Source organism: Panulirus ornatus, chromosome 2 (assembly GCF_036320965.1).
Source record: "Panulirus ornatus isolate Po-2019 chromosome 2, ASM3632096v1, whole genome shotgun sequence".
NCBI lineage: Eukaryota > Metazoa > Arthropoda > Malacostraca > Decapoda > Palinuridae > Panulirus > Panulirus ornatus.
Genome location: NC_092225.1, coordinates 56612424 through 56634879, shown reverse-complemented (window position 1 = coordinate 56634879; position 22456 = coordinate 56612424). Strand labels below are relative to the sequence as shown.

The 22456-nt window shown below is 44.7% G+C and overlaps 1 long non-coding RNA gene across 1 annotated transcript in view; it reads left to right on the top strand.

Annotated features, from left to right (window-relative positions):
* LOC139752873 (uncharacterized) overlaps nt 1–22456 on the top strand; it is a 411605-nt gene that overhangs the window by 209608 nt on the left and 179541 nt on the right. Inside the window, exon 2 of the long non-coding RNA XR_011713604.1 lies at nt 4084–4144. This is a non-coding gene — a long non-coding RNA (uncharacterized lncRNA). The remainder of the gene's footprint in view (nt 1–4083; nt 4145–22456) is intronic.

The following is a 22456-nucleotide window of genomic DNA, read 5'->3' as shown; positions in this document are numbered from 1 at the left end:
TATAGCGTAAACCGTAATTAAAGATGTTATAAAGTAATTACAACGTTAACTGTAATTAAAGGTGTTATGGGAAACAATGTATAGTACTAATCCTTTTCAGATTAGTTCCTCTGTAATTATAGGGCCCCGGTTCAAGCATTATAGTTATGGTTTTAGTTCAGTGATAGGTGAAGTCCTTATACTTGGTCCAAAATGGGAAAATGATAAAGTTTATTCGATATCATGCATCAATTTTATTTTTCTTTTTTGCCGTCAAAACTTCATGATTAGGAATGGAAAGCAAACGAGGCCAGCTTTCCAGGAAGGTGGATTGTGCCCGTGAAGTGATTCCAGGAATGTTAATGAGATATGTTTAAAAGCGAAAATTAGAGCGAAAGAAATATTTACATATATATAACCCGCGCACGGGGCCCTCCGTTTTCTATCAGTGAACGCTCCCCAGAGAAATTTAAGTCAGTTTTTTTTTTTTTTTTGTGAATACGTGCCACCCACATCAGTGTACATCCAGCCCACCCCTGTATGTCTACTACTACCGCTATTACCTTCAACAGATGAGCTATCAGCATTGAATTGGCCGTTTAGGAGGTTGTAGACTTCGTAATAACTCGAGGGTGATTGTGATGATGGTAACTGATACTCTGCTTCTCCCAGTCTCACTGTGGCGCAATGCCCAAAATCATCACTGGCAAAGTCCTGGGGTTAAATGAAGTCCCTGGTATAAATCTGGTGACGTATTACCCGCTCGGGGATATACGGATTCTGATCTTGATTAAGAGAGGTGTGGGAGAGGTGTAGGGGAATTGGATGGGTTCCTCAGCGCATTTGGATCTTCCTTTTTCTCTCGCGTCTCTTCGGTGCTGCAGTGCTCTCATACCTTCCTTTTTCTCTCGCGTCTCTTCGTTGCTGCAGTGCTCTCGTACCCAAGGATGCGCCCTTCCAGTACCACAATCATGTGACGCACTCGGTATTCAGTGATACGCTCAAGTGACGCACTCAAAGTCAAGCCATACATTCAAGTCCAGCCATGAGCTGAAATCCATCCATGCGCACTCAGGGTAAAAGACTTAAGCGTAAAGCTGATCATTGTGTCAGTTTTAGCGATACACTCACACTGCACTCAAGAAAACAGTCAAGTCCAAATTTGCACTCAGGTTCACGCAAACACTCCAGTCATGTGTCTGACACACCAATTGTTCCCCCCACAGTACACTCAGAACAGAAAATACACTCAGCTGCATTGATCGTTCCGTGTGCCTCAGTTAATTCATTTATTACAGCAAAATTTAGTATATGTAACAGGTCCATCGGTACACTCAGACCTAGCGATAGGCTCTCAGCCATCGCTATAGATAAGCTCCAGTCTAACATCATTCCAGTGCTACACTCGTAACTGGAAACAGTTATGGTGTATTCAAGTCTGGTGCTTGATTCAAGGCCGCTCATATACTCGACTCCGTCAGTAAGAATTGATGGAATTGATGCGCTCGTGTAGTGGCCAGCACGTCTAGTGACGCACTCGCTGAAGCGGCGGGAGGCGTCTTGGTTTTGGAACACCTTAGTGCCTGGGAATACATTCCAGTACGTGTCCTCTGTACGTAATCCTTTTTTAGCGTGTGTCCTGTGTTAGGTATGATTTCACGATCATAAAACAAATTATCCTCCTTACCTGACTCTTGTAGCTTTATATAGGACATCATCCCAGGATTCTCTGCGTCTGAGGACAATATGAATCATCCTGTGATGTGCAGCATATCTTAATCCCAGCCACAGTTCCCGTATGTCTCCAACGTAGATATGTGTGTGTTCGGTTGCCATGGTGTCCCCCACCTGAGGAGCCACATACCAGAAATGCTGGAACGGGTCGAGAGAACGGAACGGAACGGAACGAGAAAGGGAGAGGTAGGAACGAGTTACGTGGAGGGAAGAAGCCCACGCGATCTCCTGAGCACTTGGCCAGAAAGAAGGAAGACACGATGATTACACATAACTTTCTCAGGTGCCATGACGACATTAACGTGGCCGGTTCTCTGAAATAAGGGGAGGTTATTTCCTACTACCATCTCGGAACTTTGGCCATAGCTTGTGGAAAATTCTCTTGAACCATCTTCTCGCCCTCTTGCCAGCGCAAACACCATAGTAAAAAGTGTATAAGTTTCCGTGTTGCATAACCATTACCCCCGGATATTACCCCCCCTGCACTGCCGTAAGATTCGGCTCATTAAGCGGAGTATCCATATGTAGGTGTAACTCTGCATGTGTTACGTATTCTGAACAACGAAGACGTTGTGAAGATGCTGATAGGCTGGAGAATGGTCGCGTTCACTGGCCATTTTTTTGGGGGCTCATCATATACGAAAGCGTCGTAGTATTCGTCCGGTTTGTCCATTCTGCTTCTTTGACCTTCGTCCCTCGGTAATGATGGCTTAAGAGCATGAAAAGAGAGGGAGGGGGGGAAACCTTCCTCCCATTTCATTGTTTATAGCAAGTGCGTTTCAAAGATTATAAACATCCAGACTTAAATAGGTTATCTTGGATCCAAAGTTCTATCCAGCCAATCCTCTCTGTCGGTCATAATGTTCCTGGCGTCTTCTTGCTGTTTAAGAATTTGCTTTTCGCTGCTGCCGTAGTGAGGTGTGTGTGTGTGTGTGTGTGTGTGTGTGTCCCTACCACCAAGGTATGGATCCATAGCACGCATCGCGCCACAGTATCGAGCGTCATTTCATAAGCACGTAGCCTTATAGTCACGCCACAACACCCTGACACTACAAAAGCAACACCAAGCATGTAACGCTACATTACACGACTGGATCAACGGCTCAGCCTGAGCAGCATGGTTGCATCTCCACAGAAGACTTCAGACACAGTTTAACTCCACATAGACTTGGATCCAACCTTCACCCTCCCATCTTGAAGGGCCAATCAGTCCCTCACATCATAACACCAGATATTTAAGGCATCACTTATGATGCACACTTGATATTCACTGTCAACAGCACACACTTTAACACAAAAACAACAAAGTACTAAATGCCCTCAGAATAATATGTTACCAGATTTGCACAAGGAAAAGAGTCCCTTAGCATCCTTTATAAACGATCCGTCTGCTCCACCCTAAACTACGCCTCACCTTCCTGGTCAAGTACAAATATAACAAAGACGTAAACTACACAAAACAGAGCAACCAGGACAATCACAGGTTGCATGGCAAATACAAGTGCTGGACACATACACATCAACACCAAGATCCTCCCAGTACAAACCCACTTCATTTAACCTCTCCATCTAACTGCTCCATAACTAACCACCAACCCCCAAATAAAGGTAAAAAGTTGATCCCTGTTCACAATCTAGCGAGTTGTGCTTTGCATATTTCCTCACCCTCCAGCATGCGCGACGGCTGACAGACCGTATACACGATGGAATGACCCGACTAGCGGTAAACACCCACCCTCCCACCTTAGTCTGAGACTCTACCCCCACACAGGTACACCCAGCCGAGACCACACTCCTCCCCCTAGAGTTATACCAGTCACACACTAGACATCACCTGACTTACGCTGCAACACCACACACACCGACTCTACGATGCTGCAGCCACACTTGCTGCTCAGTTGCCCCCGCTGTATCCACACACACACACACACACACACACACACACACACACACAGAGGACCTTCCCTGATCTTCCCTTCTGAGCCAAGTGACACCAGGGGAAGACGACGCACTTGTTGACTCAGTATAATGACAAACGTTTTCTGTGTGTTTCTTCTCTCTACCGTCAACCAACCCATCACGAACCAATAGAAAACTGAGGAAATATATTTGAGAAAGTAAACTCTCTGGCAGGTTGTAATGTTCACATACACGGAGTAATTTCTTGCATATATTTATGTTCCTTACGTATATGCATTTTTCGTGTCCCTTTGAGCAAGTATTTAGCATTAGATGGCTCTTATGAATAAACATTTCTACATCACGTTTTCTATATATACGTTGGTCAAAACACACACACTTCAAAACAAAACAAAAAAAATGTACACATTAATATTTATCTTTTATCATGTTTTATCTTTCTGTCCCCAGATGTCGCATCTGTCTTCTATGGGGCTCCTACAGCGCTCAGGAAGCTGGCCACGTCCACCAGGTAAGACCATCGGACCGTACAGTGTAGTGGTGTGCGTGTGTTTGTGTGTGTGTGTGTGTGTGTGTGTGTGTGTGTGTGTGGATGGGTGTGTGTGTGTGTGTGTGTGTGTGTGTGGATGGGTGTGTGGGTGTGTGTGTGTCACGGGTGTTCTGAACCATGATCCATCATCATTTGCTCTATATGCACTGAGCTGTATCATTATAAACAGATATGTCAGGTATTCTTATGAAATGATAATTAAGGTACCTGCCTATTGATCAATTATGTATCGTGCTCATATTTGTTGTTGTTGTCGTTTACAAGGTTTAATATGATATCTGAACCAGCATTTTACCGTTCCTTCGCCTCGTAGACAGTTCAGTACAATAAGTCCTCAGTAAGTCTTATGAGAGGTTTCTCCAGGATAGTTTATAAGCCTTCAAGCAACGTTAGTTAAGTAAGATAATTGGGCAAAGGAGGAGCTTGATGAATATTTCTTTTTTACTTTCCTTATCAGTTAATTTTATGCTTGGTTTGCGTGTTTTTAGCATATCTGGCTTAATGGCCCACATTCAGCAGTTAATGGTCATTAAGTCTAACGAGGTAGTGAAGGGAGGAACAGTGGTTATTGTAGACTGCGTTACCTCAGCAGTGAAGGTCATGCAGGGAAGGGCTGTGTTTGTCATGTCGTCTGACACTTCTTTTTCTGACCTCGAGTGTCGTCTCTCTCGATCGCCAGCGTATCACATTATGGTCATAATAGATGCTATTGTGAGTGATGCGGTTTTTGCTTCTCAGTGATTAGCGTTGGATCCCAATCCTAGGAGGTGCCTGAAGACCCTCGGAGGGCATTAAGCATAGTGTGTGTTCTGACACTTATATGACGATCAAATGTACGTAATTGTAGTGCAGTATGATGTGCTCCTTACTGCAGAGGTAATGGTAAAGGAACACATGCATACGTGGCTGCTTAAGGCCTACAGCTTCACCTGCTGGTGTAGTGGTGCCTGGCCTGGCAGCTTCACTAGGTGGTGTAGTGTCGCCTGACCTGGTAGCTTCACCAGCTGGTGTAGTAGCGCCTGTCCTGGTAGCTTCACCAGCTGATGTAGTGGTGTTAGGCCTGGCAGTTTCACCAGCTGGTGTAGTGGTGCCTGGTTTAGCAGCTTCACCAGCTGGTGTAGTGGTGCCTGGCCTAGCAGCTTCACCAGCTGGTGTAGTGGTGCCTGGCCTAGCAGCTTCACCAGCTGGTGTAGTGGCCTGGCAGCTTCACCAGCTGGTGTAGTGGCCTGGCAGCTTCACCAGCTGGTGTAGTGGCCTGGCATCTTCACCAGCTGGTGTAGTGGTGCCTAGCAACTTCACCAGGTTAACGTCAGCTGGTGAGGTGTAATAATTTTCCCTGTGGTACAGAGTCAGTAATAAGGTAAACAGCAGTAATGTGCCCAGCTGCCACACTCACCCGGGCCGGGGGATTATGGCCTTCATGACCAACACTTCCTCGTATCGCAGCTGCCGTACTCATGAACTGTGGCCAGGTCAGCTGGACAACCACATTCATCAAGTGAATTCTGAACTTACGGGCGAATCCAATACTTACTGTGCAAAGTGATGTCTTATCTGTAAGTTTTTAAAACTTTCGATTTTTCCTTTTATTTTTACGTATATTTTTTCATGTTAATTCTTCATCGTTAAACACCGACTTTTCTTTCCTCCTTATGACACTCGAAGTCCAACCCTCTCCTTTTTTTTTTCCGTGTGCCTTTTATTCTCTAAATAGAAAAAGCTCCTAATGGGTCTTATGCTCAATAGAAATTACGTTCACCGAGGGCGCTTGTTCAGTACAAAGCTGCAGAATCAACGAGGAAACAATTATTTACATACGTGTGTATGCGAGTGTTCGAGGCCTTCATCGAAGCGGTTGCTTGAGCCATCTTGAGGAGGACGAAACCATAGAAACAGAGGGCGAGGCGTAAACACCGTATGATCACCAGCGTGAGCAACGTCTGGAGGTAGGCTCCCAGGCCACTTGCCTTCTGGTTGACACGCCCTCCACTCCCTAATGGTTGGACCCTCAAGAGGCATGTGAGTGGCATCTGACTTTTGACGAAGGTTTGAATAACCTTTGAATAGGAAGGTCAGTGTGTGTGTGTGTGTGTGTGTGTGTGTGTGTGTGTGTGTGTGTGTGTGTGTGTGATCAGCGGGAGTGAGGCTCCCGTTCCTGCTGTTTGATTACAGATCACGACTCGTGAATGGGAACACGGTTGGGGAGGTTGGGTGCATACAGAGAGGATGTCCTGGTAGAAAAATAAGAAGCAGAGAGAGAGAGAGAGAGAGAGAGAGAGAGAGAGAGAGAGAGAGAGAGAGCTGCTGCAGCGTCGCCCTGAGTAACATGAGAGGTGACAGCTGGAGGATCCGGCAAGTACGCAGTAGTGGTAGTAGTGGTGGAAGTGATGAGTCCCGGAGCTCAGAGTGGTAATATTGAAGGGTGAGGTAGCGGCAGAGCCCTCCTTATTTGGCAGTGAGGCTGGGGAGCACGGGGTCCTGACGACAGGGGATGGCTCGGTGATGAGGAGGAGGTGAGGATAAGCTGCTAGTTAAAACCCCCAAGACTCAATTTCCTTGAACTTGATCTGTGTGGGTGTGTTGAGACGTTGCTGCCCAGCGATACGTGCAGTGAAAGTAATGCTCGTGTGACACTACATGGTGTTCGCGTCTCTTCCACTCTCACAAACAGACTCGAAGGGACCAAGTGGTCTGTCGCTGTTTGAATGCCTTTGTATTCCTTTGTAGCACAGACGTCGAGGGACCTCTAGGACGCGAGTGGTTGTAAGACGAACAGGTCTTTAGAGTTTCAAGGCTCAGTAAAGTCAAGAGAGGGCGAGGCCATAGTGGTAGGAGGAGTGAGGGGCACTATTGTACTCGTGGAGGTTGGCACTGAGACCGAGGGGTGGCGGGCTCATCCATCACACGCAATGAGGCGAGGAACGATAGGGTCCTTTGTGGAACTGATGACAGGGGTAACCTGGGTCTTAAGTAGGGAGAAGGGACTGGAGATTATAGAGTCATAGGTGTCATTATGGCTGCGTTGTCCTGGGTATGGCGTGAGAAGAGATTCAACGACCTCTGAAGTGGTTAGAATCAAAGCTGTGATGCTTAAGTTAGGATCAGAATGGCCTTCCTCCTTCCTCGCGTTAGGTTGAACCAGTGTATAGCTGTGCAGATGTGGGTCTCGGGCATGGCGTCCCTTGCGAACGCCAGATGGGATGCCATCTCGTCAGTATCTCTCGTACGCGTTTCTGAAGACGTGAGTGCTCCATTCTCTTTTTTTAATTTTAGGCGAAGGGGTATAGAACGAGACGTAGTGTCTTAGAGGTAAATCTGTCGGAGAGATGATCGTTGGGAGTTGTTTAAAGTTCACTGAGGGAGGGAAAGATTAGTAGAGGGAGGGACAGCTATTGTATTACCGTAGCGGTGCAGAGGAGTAATGCGGATTTTACAGATATTACTGGAGATATTCCTTAAGATCGATCCCAAAACTCAGTGGGAGAAGAAGGATGGTCAGTGTATTTCCATAGCAAAGAGGAGGAGGAGTCGACGAATAAGTAGATTTACAACGAGATTCTTCAGGGAAAACAATAGCTTGAACGAAAGGGAGTCATTTCCATGGCCGCCACACGCTGGAACCGTGAGGATTAAAACATGAGCGAGTCGGTAGCATTCTTTGTGGAACTAGGGATGTATTTATTTACATGTACTTTAATCTTTTTTTTCGAAAGGCAGGGCTAACCCGTAGGATCTACACGAGAAATATATGAGAGTTACGAGGAACGAAATGGATTTCAGTGGTGTAGTCAGCGTTACTGATGGTGACGCATTCAAGAGACATCCGTGGTCACACGCTTAAGTTCGAACCCCGGTTGCGGCACTCGATCCACAGTGAACCCAGCTGATCATCCTTCTTAAGGGCTGGTAGACAAACTGGGAACCTAGCTTAGACTAGAATATATATATATATATATATATATATATATATATATATATATATATATATATATATATATATATATATATATATATATATATATAATTTTTTTTTTTTTTTTTTTTTTTTTTTTGCCGCTGCCTCCCGCGTTTGTGAGGTAGCGCAAGGAAACAGACGAAAGAAATGGCCCAACCCACCCCCATACACATGTATATACATACGTCCACACACGCAAATATACATACCTACACAGCTTTCCATGGTTTACCCTAGACGCTTCACATCCCTTGATTCAATCCACTGACAGCACGTCAACCCCGGTATACCACATCGATCCAATTCACTCTATTCCTTGCCTTCCTTTCACCCTCCTGCATGTTCAGGCCCCGATCACTCAAAATCTTTTTCACTCCATCTTTCCACCTCCAATTTGGTCTCCCACTTCTCCTCGTTCCCTCCACCTCCGACATATATATATATATATATATATATATATATATATATATATATATATATATATATATATATATGTGTGTGTGTGTGTAAAATGGTCTCGATTAGGGTATTCACTTGCACGTGTCATCTCACTTGACGTAAAAAATCGAGAGTTACATGTCAGATGCTACGCATGAGAGGGAAAAATTGTATGCTCATGGACTGTAAAGCAGCAGCTCACGTGTGGGTGAGGCAGAGAGTAGAAAGCCAACATTTCGGGAAACCGTGGCCTCGTCTTCGCTGTAAGATGTCGGAAAAATCTCCTGGCGTTATATAAGACGTTGTAAATTTTGGTGTTTATGTGGGTTTATGAGGTTTATGATGTTTATGAGGGTTTATGATGTTTATGAGGGTTTATAGGGCTTGTGAGGGAGCGGATGAGATGCGCCAGATTAATGGAACGTTGTAGAACACAGAAACTGCTCCCTCGGAGACACTAGAAAGGACACTCACTTTGTAAATGAAGGACTCGACATTGTTAACATAAAAGATCTTAAAGATATCATTAGAGCAGTAGATATATATTAAATGTTACTCACAGTGTATATATATATATATATATATATATATATATATATATATATATATATATATATATATATATATACTATCCCTGGGGATAGGGGAGAAAGAATACTTACATATTCCCTGCGTGTCGTAGAAGGCGACTAAAAGGGGAGGGAACGGGTGGCTGGAAATCCTCCCCTCTCGTTTTTTTTTAATTTTCCAAAAGAAGGAACAGAGAAGGGGGCCAGGTGAGGATACTCCTTCAAAGGCCTAGTCCTCTGTTCTTAACGCTACCTCGCTAGCGCGGGAAATGGCGAATAGTATGAAAGAAAAAAATGAATAAATGAATGTATATATATATATATATATATATATATATATATATATTCTTTCTTTCATACTATTCGCCATTTCCCGCATTAGCGAGGTAGCGTTGAGAACAGAGGACTGGGCCCTTGAGGGAATATCTTTTTTCCTTTCTTTTTGCTTTGTCGCTGCCTCCCGCGTCCGCGAGGCAGCGCAAGGAAACAGACGAAAGAAATGGCCCAACCCACCCCCATACACATGTATATACATACACCTCCACACACGCAAATATACATACCCACACAGCTTTCCACGGTTCACCCCAGACGCCCCACACGCCCTGATTCAATCCACCGACAGCACATCAACCCCGGTACACCACACCGATCCAATTCACTCTATTCCCCGCCCTCATTTCACCCTCCTGCACGTTCAGGCCCCGATCACACAAAATCCCCTTCACTCCATCTTTCCACCCCCAATCCGGTCCCCCACCCCTCCCCGCTCCCTCCACCTCCGACACACACATCCCCCCGGTCAACCCCTCCTCACCCACTCTCTCCATGTGCCCAAACCACCCCAAAACACCCTCCTCCGCTCTCCCAACCACGCTCCCCCCATTTCCACACATCTCTCTTACCCTTACGTTACTTACTCGATCAAACCACCTCACACCACACACCGTCCCCAAACATCCCACCTCCAGCACACCCACCCTCCCGCACACAACTCCATCCACAGCCCACGCCCCACAACCATACAAAATTGTTGGAACCACTATTCCCCCAAACATACCCACCCCCGCTCTCCGAGACAATGTTCCCGACCTCCACACACCCCCCAAGGCTCCCAGGACTTTCGCCCCCCCCCCACCCTATGATCCACTTCCATGGTTCCATCCGCTGCCAGATCCACTCCCAGACATCCAAAACACTCCACCTCCTCCAGCCCTTCTCCACTCAAACCCACCTCCCAACTGACTTGACCCTCAACCCCACTGCACCCAACAACCTTGCTCCCATTCACACCCACCCCCAACCCTCCCCCCCCACACACCCCACCAAACCCAGTCACCAGCCCCTGCAGCCTCCCACACGAATCAGCCACCAGCGCTGTATCATCAGCGAACAACAACTGACTCACCTCCCAAGCTCTCCCATCCACAACAGACCCCATACCCGTCCCTCCCTCCAAAACTCCTGCATTCACCTCCCCAACAACCCCATCCACAAACAAACCAAACAACCATGGAGACATCACACACCCCCGCCGCAAACCCACACTCACCGAGAACCAATCACCCTCCCCTCCCCCCACACGTACACACGCCCCACATCCCCAATAAAAACCTTTCGCCGCCAACAACTTGCCTCCCACACCATATACTCCCAACACCCTCCACAGAGCATCCCCACCAACTCCATCATATGCCTTCCCCAGATCCACAAATGCCACATACAAATCCATTTGCTCTTCCAAGCATTTCCCACATACATTCCTCAAAGCAAACACCCGATCAACACACCCTCCAACACCCCCGAAACCACACTGCTCCCCCCCAACCCGACGCTCCGTACATGCCCTCACCCTCCCAATCAACACCCTCCCATATAACTTACCAGTAATACTCAACAAACTCATACCTCTGAAATTTGAGCACTCACTCTTATCCCCCCCGCCCTTGCACAACGGCACCATGCACGCACTCCGCCAATCCTCAGGCACCCCACCATGAGTCACACATACACCAAACAACCCCACCAACCAGCCAACAATACAGTCACCCCCCTTTTTAATCATTTCCACTGCAATACCATCCAAACCCGCCGCCCTGCCGGCCCCCATCCTCCGCAAAGCCCCCACTACCTCCCCCCCGCCAACCAAATCACCTATATATATATATCACCTATATATATCACATATATATATATGTGTGTGTGTGTGTGTGTGTGTGTTGGAAAGGGTCATAATTTTGCGGGTGACCAAGTATATTCCTATTGAGTCCACGGGTAAAATGAAACACGATTAGTTCCCAAGTACACTTTCATGTAATAATCACATCATTAGGGGAGATACAAGTGATCACTTGTTTACCAAATGGCGTCCTAGTTTCTTCTCTTCGTTGTATATTAACTGACTGTTATATTTCTCTCTTGTGTCTCCCCTGATGATGTGATTATTACACGAAAGTGCACTTGGGAACTTATCCTGTTTCATTTTCCCCGTGGCCGTTCTTTCGTCCGTTTCCTTGTGCTACCTCGCTAACGCGGGAGACAGTGACAAAGTATAATAAGTAAATATAATATATATATATATATATATATATATATATATATATATATATATATATATATATATATATTATCCCTGGGGATAGGGGATTAAGAATACTTCCCACGTATTCTCTGCGTGTCGTAGAAGGCGACTAAAAGGGGAGGGAGCGGGGGGCTGGAAATCCTCCCCTCTCGTTTTTTTTTTTTTATTTTCCAAAAGAAGGAACAGAGGGGGCCAGGTGAGGATATTCCAAAAAAGGCCCAGTCCTCTGTTCTTAACGCTACCTCGTTAACGCGGGAAATGGCGAATAGTTTAAAAAAAAAAAAAAATATATATATATATATATATATATATATATATATATATATATATATATATATTCCCATGAGTCCATGGGCAAAAGGAAACACGATATGTATATTTGTGTGTGTGTGTGTGTGTGTTATATCCGTTGTCAAAGCGATGAAAAGTGACAACAGACAAACACCAGTCATCCTTGAGGACTGGTGGTAGTTGATCATCACCCAATGGCCTAAGAGACGATGACTGTGTGCCGAGGGAGAACACCGGGAGGTTTGCCATAGCCAAGATATAGTTAAGGTTATCCTTCGATGCCCTTTGGTGGTGGTGATGACGAGGTGGTCGTCCTCAGTGGAAGCTTTCCCTGCCCCAGGACACATGTTAGTCTGTGAGATTTCTGTTAAAGGCATCTACGTTCTGCTGGAAGTAGATTTGAATTGGCGCGCGCGTGTGTGTGTGTGTGTGTGTGTGTGTGTGTTAATGATGTTGGTCATGTGTGATGGCGGGGTTGGGCTGGCTGAGTGGTAGGTGGGGGTGCACGGCGTCTAGGGAGGGTGTTATAATGAAGATCTGCAGGGATCACCTTCTTGTAACATGTAACATGTCGACCAGTTTGACTCCAGTTCAACCAGGCTAACTTCATTTCAACTACGTGAACTACAGGTCAACCAGATTAACTATAGGTGAGACAGGTAACCTCGATTCACCCAGATCAGCTCCCGACCAGCCGGAATAATTTCGTGTCTCATCAGATCAGTAATGATTTTCAGGTCAGATTCATTAATTTCAAATTCATCCTGATTAGCCTTAGGTCAAGCAAATTGATTCGAGTTAACCACATCAAGTTCATCTTCGAGGCAAGAGCTAATGGATTTGGAAACCATTAGTATTTACGAATGAATTTGGATGCCATGTGTACTTACATTCTGCAATCGAGTTTGAAAGAAACGTGTCCGTTTCACGGAATGTGGCAAATGCAGTCTCATGAAGACGTATCCTTTAATTTCACCTTTTAGGACGAGCCAAGTCAGGGGCATCTTGCATTGCCTCATCAGCATTGTAATCAGGGATCTGAGCGCACTGACAGAAACACGCATGCCATCATAAAGCTTGTACTGTACGATGTAATGCTTCAGTAACTACAAGTGCTGGCGGCATGCCATCATAAAGCTTGTACTGTACGATGTAATGCTTCAGTAACTACAAGTGCTGATGGCATGGCATCATAAAGCTTGTACTGTACGATATAATGCTTCAGTAACTACAAGTGCTGGCGGCATGCCATCATAAAGCTTGTACTGTACGATATAATGCTTCAGTAATTACAAGTGCTGGCGGCATGCCATCATAAAGCTTGTACTGTACGATATAATGCTTCAGTAACTACAAGTGCTGGCGGCATGCCATCATAAAGCTTTTACTGTACGATAGAATGCTTCAGTAACTACAAGTGCTGATGGCATGCCATCATAAAGCTTTTACTGTACGATAGAATGCTTCAGTAACTACAAGTGCTGATGGCATGGCATCATAAAGCTTGTACTGTACGATATAATGCTTCAGTAACTACAAGTGCTGGCGGCATGCCATCATAAAGCTTTTACTGTACGATAGAATGCTTCAGTAACTACAAGTGCTGATGGCATGCCATCATAAAGCTTTTACTGTACGATAGAATGCTTCAGTAACTACAAGTGCTGATGGCATGGCATCATAAAGCTTGTACTGTACGATATAATGCTTCAGTAAGTACAAGTGTTGACTGGCAGAAGCAAATGCATATATGTACAGTACATGAATTATCGCCAATGAACATATATATACATATTTACTTACAATGAAACCGAATAAATCATCGAAGGTTTTTTACTATATGGCTGGAGCAGATATCCATGGTGAAATATCTGTCAGGAAATGACTGCTTTTTTGAGAAATAGAGAGAAAGACAGAGAGCAGGAGGCATAGCGAATGAAATTGATTCAGTTTCTGTTGATATCACTTTCTGTTCACGTCAGTTTGCGTATCCGGTTCCTTCAGTTGTCGAACAAATGAACATGTCTCTGGTCCAGTCCAGAGGAAGGCAGGAGATCGAGGGGCCATTCCCATGACCTCGACTTGCCGTTGACCTGATCGTCTGCTTCTGATGAACTCCTGGGAGGAGGAAGGTATGATGAAACGAGTCCTATTATGTACAGTACAAGCGGCCTCACAGGATGTGAACACGAAATGACCGGGTCTGAGACACGTATGGACGTTGTGATGAACAAGACGTAAACAAGGATGACTGAAGACAATTTTGTCATTCCTCTGCGCAAATCCCCCACGGTCGATTGTGTCCACAAACTTCCAGTTATTGTTAAGGCAACCTGAAGATAGATATTTTGAAAACAATTTCGTCTATCGTCTGCGAAATCCCCCCCACGGTCGACTGTGTTCACCAACTTAATGCTATCATTAAGCCAACCCGAGATGAATATATCTTACTTTTACGCTGAAGAAAATGTCACTTAACATTTAAGTAGTCAGACGTACCCTGGATGTATTACGAAAACAGAAAATGTTGGAAAAAAAAAAATGGGGAAGGGATGAGTATATTGTCCACTACTGTGGGACCTGCTCTCCGGTGCGTGCACTGCCCGACACCCAAGCAATTAAAGTAATTGTTTTTGTGTGTGTGTGTGTGTGTTTTTTTGTGGTATATTCCGAGGACTGTGGTAAACGAGCGCGCGGAGAGGAATAAATGAATAGAAAAAGAAAGATTATATCATGTGTGTCACACGTGACATTAACTCATTCTTGTGGGTTATTTTTTTTTAGAATAATGTAGGTTAAGTCTACGGTCGTTTCATTTTTTTCTGAAATGTTTGTTGTCCAGTTCAAAGTCATTATTTCAATTTGACGGACTTTATCTTTTGCTCGTAAGATACGACATGGTAAAGCTGTAGACTTGCAGGTCTTGTGTGGGCTAGAGATACCATGTACTTGTGTAGAACGTTAAGTAAATGTGGGTGGCGAAGATCGCAGAGTTTTGTTGCGCGGTGTGTGTGTGTGTGTGTGTGTGTGTGTGTGTGTGTGTGTCTATATGTATCGTTCTTTTTTTCATACTATTCGCCATTTCCCGCGTTAGCGAGGTGGCGTTAAGAACAGAGGACTGGCCCCCTTCTCTGTTCTTTCTTTCGGAAAATTAAAGAAAACGAAAGGAGAGGATTTCCAGTCCCCCCCCCGCTCCCTCCCCTTTTAGTCGCCTTCTACAACACGCAGGGAATACGTGGGAGGTATTCCTCCTCCCCTATCCCCAGGGATATAATATATATATATATATATATATATATATATATATATATATATATATATATATATATATATATATATATATATATATATATATGATACTTTGTGGTCGTTGATTACATTGACAGTTGTGTAGCGCTTATAAGTTTCTGGGTAACTATTACGTACACTTTTGTCTTGCTTCCTGCGTTGTGGATAGAACGCGAGAGTTGATAAGTTCACAGACGTTTTGAGTGTTGGGTGAACGCCATTGTGTGCTCCACGAACGTTAAAGATGTTTGGCTAACGTTCATTGTAGGCTCTATAGACACTTGTAATGTTTGGCTAACGTCATTTGTATGGTCCATAGACATTTGTAATGTATAGCTACTATTCATTGTAGCGTCTATATACATTTGTAATGTTTGGCTGACGTCAGCTTGTTTGGTCCATAGACATTTGTAATGTTTAGCCAACATGAAGTGTATGGTCCACAGGCCTCTACTTAATGGCTAGGTAACGTGAACTGTTTGCTCCATAGACCATAGGGGCCATGTAAGTTATGGGGTGGGAGGAGAGTGAGGTCTGTCCTCCTCTCTCGCTCAGTGCCTGGTGTGTCGTTGGTCTTACGGCCTTACCTTACCTGGGTCCTGACTGCTAGTGCTTCTCCAGATCCATAAATGCTACATACAAATCCATTTGCTTTTCTAAGTATTTCTCACATACATTCTACAAATTAAACACTTGATCCATTTTATATATATATATATATATATGTACTCGTCCGTGATGATAGTATGAAGATAGATATGTAGATAGACAGATAGATAGATAGATAGATTTCGTTATTATTAAAGATGAGAACAGAACTATACCTGTGCCTGGTATACATCCTGGTTATGATAGTATCTCGTCTCTCTGGGGAAATCACCTGGCGGGTCAGGCCAGATGGGAGTCCCCGCCGTGCACGCACGCACGCACGGACGCTCGTCACTTGACTGTTAACTCGCCCGACCCGGCTAAGGTTTTAACGTGAGTGTGACGTAGGCTGCAGCTGAGGCTAGGGGCGTCGTCCTTTGTCACCTCTGTCCTGCAGCCAGGGTTGTAGTGTTGTGGATTTTGTCTCTGGCTGATCCTCTCTCTCTCTCTCTCTCTCTCTCTCTCTCTCTCTCTCTCTCTCTCTCTCTCTCTCTCTCTCTCTCTCTCTCTCTCTCTCAGAAAAAAAGATTATAGGCTTTCGCTGTGAGTGTTTTTTCCGGTTAGATTTCAAGGGAAAACTTATAAGGTGAAATGATTATTGGTTATGGTCAGGAGATTGAAACGTATCCTTAAGCAAAGTTATGGCAAAGTGGAGTTAAGCGAAGTTATGGCAAAAGTAGTGTTAGGCAAAGTTATGGCAAAGTGTTGTTAAGCGAAGTTATGGCAAAGTGGTGTTAAGCGAAGTTATGGCAAAAGTAGTGTTAAGCAAAGTTATGGCAAAAGTGGTGTTAAGCAAAGTTATGGCAAAGTGGTGTTAAGCAAAGTTATGGCAAAAGTAAAGTTATGGCAAAGTGGTGTTAAGCAAAGTTATGGCAAAAGTGGTGTTAGGCAAAGTTATGGCAAAAGTGGTGTTATGCAAAGTTATGGCAAAGTGGTGTTATGCAAAGTTATGGCATGGTGGTGTTAGGCAAGGTTTTAAAGTATCTTTGGTATCCATTGCGCTATAAACGATATGTGTGATGATAGTAAAGCTAAGATTAAGACACATGTTATAGTTGGGGTTGTACTTCGAGGGTTAAGGAAGTTGGCTGATTGGCTATGAACAGAGAATAGTGGTTATTGGTCAAGTCTCAGAATGGTTAGACGTCCCGTATATATGTTTATCTGTGTGTGAGTGTGAGTGTGTGAGTGTGTGTGGATATGTGCGCGTGTGTGTGTGTGTGTGTGGGTGGGTGTTGAGGTCTGTTGAGACGCATATCTTATATACTTGAATGGCCCTTATGAAGAACAATAAATCCTCCAGGGTTGCCGGCGCAATCGCCCCACTGAGGGCCAGCCAGCCACAACACAGCGACGCCTCCACTTGGCGCAAGCCCCTGTAGGAAGGGAGTGGTAATGCCCCTCACTCGCAGCGACCTACTACAGTGTGACGTCTCAGAGTGTTGCTGCATCGTATTCTGGGACCAGTGATTGTATATGGGCTACGTTTAGACTCGTAAACATCCTCTTGCAAATATAACTTTATATTTCCGTTTGAACGCATAATGTTATCGGTTCTTACATGGAAGTCGTTGATATTTTCTTTTAATATCCCCATCGGTGAAGTGTGCGTTCGTTCCGTATATTTTACAATCGGCAAATGAGGGCAGTCGTACTCCACTGCCCATCATCATTGTGGAGGGTTCTCATCTTGAAAATTAGGAGAAACAGGAAGTGAGTAATGTAATACATCATCACCTTTAAAGACCATATTGTGTCGATGATTACACCGAGTAATAACAGCATTTGGAACGTTGTTCCTCAAGAAAAAAAATTTCTCTTTAGATTTATTCTTGTTCACCTGTGTCGCGTTAGCGAGTTAGCGCCGAGAACAGAGAAGAAAAGACCAGATTCGCTTACATCCATTTTTAGCAGCTATGTCCATTGAACCGAAACCACAGCCCACTGTCCACGACCAGGCCCCCGAAAGACATTTCCCGGGTGTTCTCCGGCCGCTTCATAGGCTCTGGCTGGTCCATTGATATAGCACGTCACCCCCTGTATACCATATCGCTGTGTCCCGTTCACTCCCTGCACGCTCCTGCACCCTTAAAGACATGTTACGTTATAGAATCTCGGTAACAATGAAAAAATCATGCCATCTTCACTGCACATCACGGAGGATCTCTGTGTAAGGTCTACAGATTACACCAGCTTCATAACATATCCTTCAGGATAAGACTCGATCCTCTAAACCTTGTAACTCTTTCTCCTCGAATGCTATCCAGTAATTACACCCACCTGCGTCCAGATGCGTCCGCCACTGAATCACATTCTTGTTCACGGTCAGACGGATCGACACAAAGCCACAGAGACAAGACGGCGGAAAAATGATGAGATAAAGAAAAAGAAAAGAGCGAGGATTGAGCATGATTACCAGCGTTCTAGACAGGATTCATTGAATCACTTCTCTTGAATATCTCTTCCATCTTTGTCGGGTTTTAATCTTCCAAGAAGAATAGACGAGATGAGTCAGGTTAATGAAAGTCTCTGATGATGTCCAGCCGACAATAACTTCTTTATTTCTCCCCGGCAGTTCCCAGCTGCTGGAGAAGAGGCTGATATGTTAAACATTGTGTAAGAGCAATAATCATCTTGTTGTATAGCGTTTTGTTCATGTATTGTATCCTCAGGGATATAGAGGTTAGTTTGCCAACAACAATAAAGACTGTGTGTGTGACAGAAATGACTACACAGAATATGGCTCCCACAAAGATGGTCCTGCAGATAGTAATTTACTTAATACGGCAGTCTCTCTCTCTCTCTCTCTCTCTCTCTCTCTCTCTCTCTCTCTCTCTCTCTCTCTCTATATATATATATATATATATATATATATATATATATTCATATGTTGGATAGACGAACGCTGTCTCTCACTTGGATATATCTGTCAAGCCTTTTTCATTTTTTTTGTAATCTTTGGCTCATCGCCTGGAGCGATTGTCTTCGCAAAGCGCGTAATAAAAGGCGAAGTTACCCGTATGTGACGTTGATGTTGCCAGTAACGAACATTGACTTTAAGCTTATAAAGTCGAGTTCAGGGAAGTCTTATATGAACAGTCACATGAGCAGAGTCACTTGTGAAGAGTAGATTATGAGCGGAAAATGTAGTTATATCTACTTTTCTTCTGGTGAAGTAGGATATCGACGGACACTCATGGACCTGAGTTCAAGTGATGTTTGTCACATACTTGTCACATAGGGATATCCTAATGATAGCCACAATAATGAAAGTTAATTACGCGTAGTTATGTAACTAGAATCATGAGGCACGAGTAGCCAATCACCTGCCTCGCTTTGCTCAATTGCTGGGGTGTTAGTGGTGATAACCCCGCCTCGTCATACTCGCATCCAGTGCATCAACGAAAATCACGAAGTCGAAAGGAGTTTGGTCAATAAGGAAGACATGATTGATACACATAAGTATCAGTATCATTTCTGTGGTATCAGGATCACTAGTGTGGTATCAAGATCACTAGTATAGTATCAGTATCACTAGCGTGGTAACAGTATAAGCATCATTAGTGTGGTATCAGTATCAGGATCACTGATGTGGTATCAGGATCACTAGTGTGGTATCAGCATCAGGATCACTAGTGTGGTATCAGTATCAGTATCACAAGTGTGGTATCAGGATCATTAGTGTGGTATCAGTATCAGGATCACTAATGTGGTATCAGTATCAGGATCACTAGTGTGGTATCAGTAGTGAAGATGCTAGCATCAACAGTGACATAGTAACACAGGGACACTGATATAAGTAACAGTGTAACAACAGTGTAGGTAACAGAGTGGTGCTGGCGTCTTGGGTAAGAGAACAGGTTTTACGTAGGGGAAGAAAAAAGGACACTTGAGAAGGAAGTGATATGACTTACTGGCTGTAGCAATGCGAGAGAGCAGTGTGAGTGGGAAGGTGAAGGTGGGATTTAACGGTCCTTCGCTATGTAGGACTGCGGAAGACGCAAGGTAGTGGAAGGACATAAAATCGATGTAGAAGAAGGAAATTTCTTTTTTTTACATGTCTCTCTCTTTCAATTGCGTGGAATGGCATTTTTAACGAGTTTCTTGCTTAAGATACTGTTTATGTTCTCTGGTTTTTCTCTAGTCGCTACGTCTTTCTAACTACTTTTCTCTGTCTCATTTATCAATAAGGTTTGGAAACTTGAGAGATGTGATCAAGGTCACCATCCATTCTGTGAGGAGGCACACGGAGGGAAGATGGTTCAGCGTGGTGGCTCTGTGCTGGAACACGTACATAGAGGGAAGATGGTATAATTGGGTGATCTGTGTAGCTGGCTGTGTGCTGGAACACTTACATAGAGGGAAAATGGTATCATGGAGCGGTCTGTGTAGGTGGTGTGTGCTGGAACACGTACATAGAGGGAAAATGGTATCATGGAGCGGTCTGTGTAGGTGGTGTGTGCTGGAACACGTACATAGAGGGAAGATGGTATCCTGGGGTGATCTGTGTAGGTAGTGTGTGCTGGAACACGTACATAGAGGGAAGATGATACTGTAGAATGGTATGTGCTGGAACACGTGCATAGAAGGATAGTGGAACAGTGGAGTGTCTGTGTGCTGGAACATGTATGTAGAAGGAAGGTGATACAGTGGGGTGGGTAAGGCGTATGCTGGAACAGTTACACATACTGAAGATGTCTCCGTCGTGGTCTGCTGAGCCTCCCTAACCATCTCCCAGCACCAGCTCTCCACCATTCCCACCTGGCGTAGTTCTCCGTCGCATCATCAGTCATACTCCTCTCCCCCTATCGGAATAGACTGCCTCACACAGCATGCAGGACCCAGAGTAACCCGTGAGGTTTGGAGGTGAAGTGATTTACGTCGTGGGTGAGGCCGAGTCTTCATTGATTATGGAAGATCAATATGGAAATCAAAACCCTGTCTCTGATCCTTGGTCGCTCTCGGGGGAATGGAGGGCCTCTAACGGATTGGGATTTACATATTGAGTCGCTGTGAAGCAATTAATCTTTTATCTGCATAGAGAATCCAGCTAATATGTCGGGAGGCTGTAATGTTCCAGCTGTGGAGAGCCACCCTGGATCGAATCTCCCCTGGAAGATACTTTCCAGATCAGACGAACACGGAAGGTGTCTGGTGACGGGGGATAAACAGTAGTGCAGTGTTACCATTCATTTGTAAATACCCGGCACGACTGGCATTCCCTTACGTTAGCAGTGTCACCAACGACGTGTAGAGGTGTGTACTAGGTGCATGCTGGAGTGTAGACCTATTGATCAGCACGCACAGGTATCGCGTAAGTTGTCGTCGTGATGTCATAACTCAGGCGACACCCTCCCCCGCCTCTCTCTCTCTCTCTCTCTCTCTCTCTCTCTCTCTCTCTCTCTCTCTCTCTCTCTCTCTCTCTCTCTCTCTCAGCTGGAGCCGACCACGACCGCCGGACGTTATAGTGAAGCAATTATAACACCAGGACGAGACGCGGGTAGATGCGTAGGGTTGATGGGACCCATTAAAGACCAGGAGGTTCGATTATTTTTTTTTACATTGATTTACGTAGAGATCACTACGTTTGGATGTAATGTTAAGTATGAAGGTTGAGGTAGCGACGGGATAGAAAATAGATAGTCGATGTATAGATAGAAAAGACTGTTAGAAAGATAGTTATATCTGTGTAGATGAATAGAAAAATACATACGTAGATGGATAAATAGATAAGTAGATGTATAGATAGAAAAGACAATTAAAAAGATAGTTATATCTATGTAGATAAATAGAAAAATACACACATAAATGGATAAAGAGGTGTAAGTACTTAGATAGATAGACAGACAGCCAGCCAGACAGATAGATAGATAGAGAGATACATACATACATAGATTGATAGACAAGTGGATAGATGAATAGATCCTGACAGCCATGAAGGTACTCCCGTGCTGGGCTTGGTGTTGGCTGATTGTCATCTCCACAGTCGCCCGGCTGAGCAACAAGATCTTCTCACAGACTCATGTCAGGCCTGCAGCTGATAGCTGACGACGTCAGACACATCATATGAAGAAAAGAGAAGTCTCGTACAAAGCCCTATGCCAGGGCTTGTGGCTGACAGCTGCTGACGTCAGGAACACGAAGCACAGAAGGCTGAGGGTCTTCGATCGCTGCTGACAACAGGTACTCGACTCTGACGTCATAACCCGCGGCGGACGAAATCAAAGTTCCCTTTTGGTCTCTAACTCTGGAAGATCACAGTGGAAGCCAGTAATTCTAGGGGTAACTGGATCACGATATCCTGCCACGAAGAAAGAAAATGTACGTCCGATTCAGCGGTAGACTCCCGGATGCCTTATAAGGGCTTCCAGCAGCTTCGGGAATACACTTCCGTCCAGAGCAGGAAATTGATGGATTCCATCAGATGAAGAAGTTCATCGGCGAGATGGTGTCTCCTATTGTCCATTGACGATGATGACAAAGCTTTCCCGAGGGTGACTTTT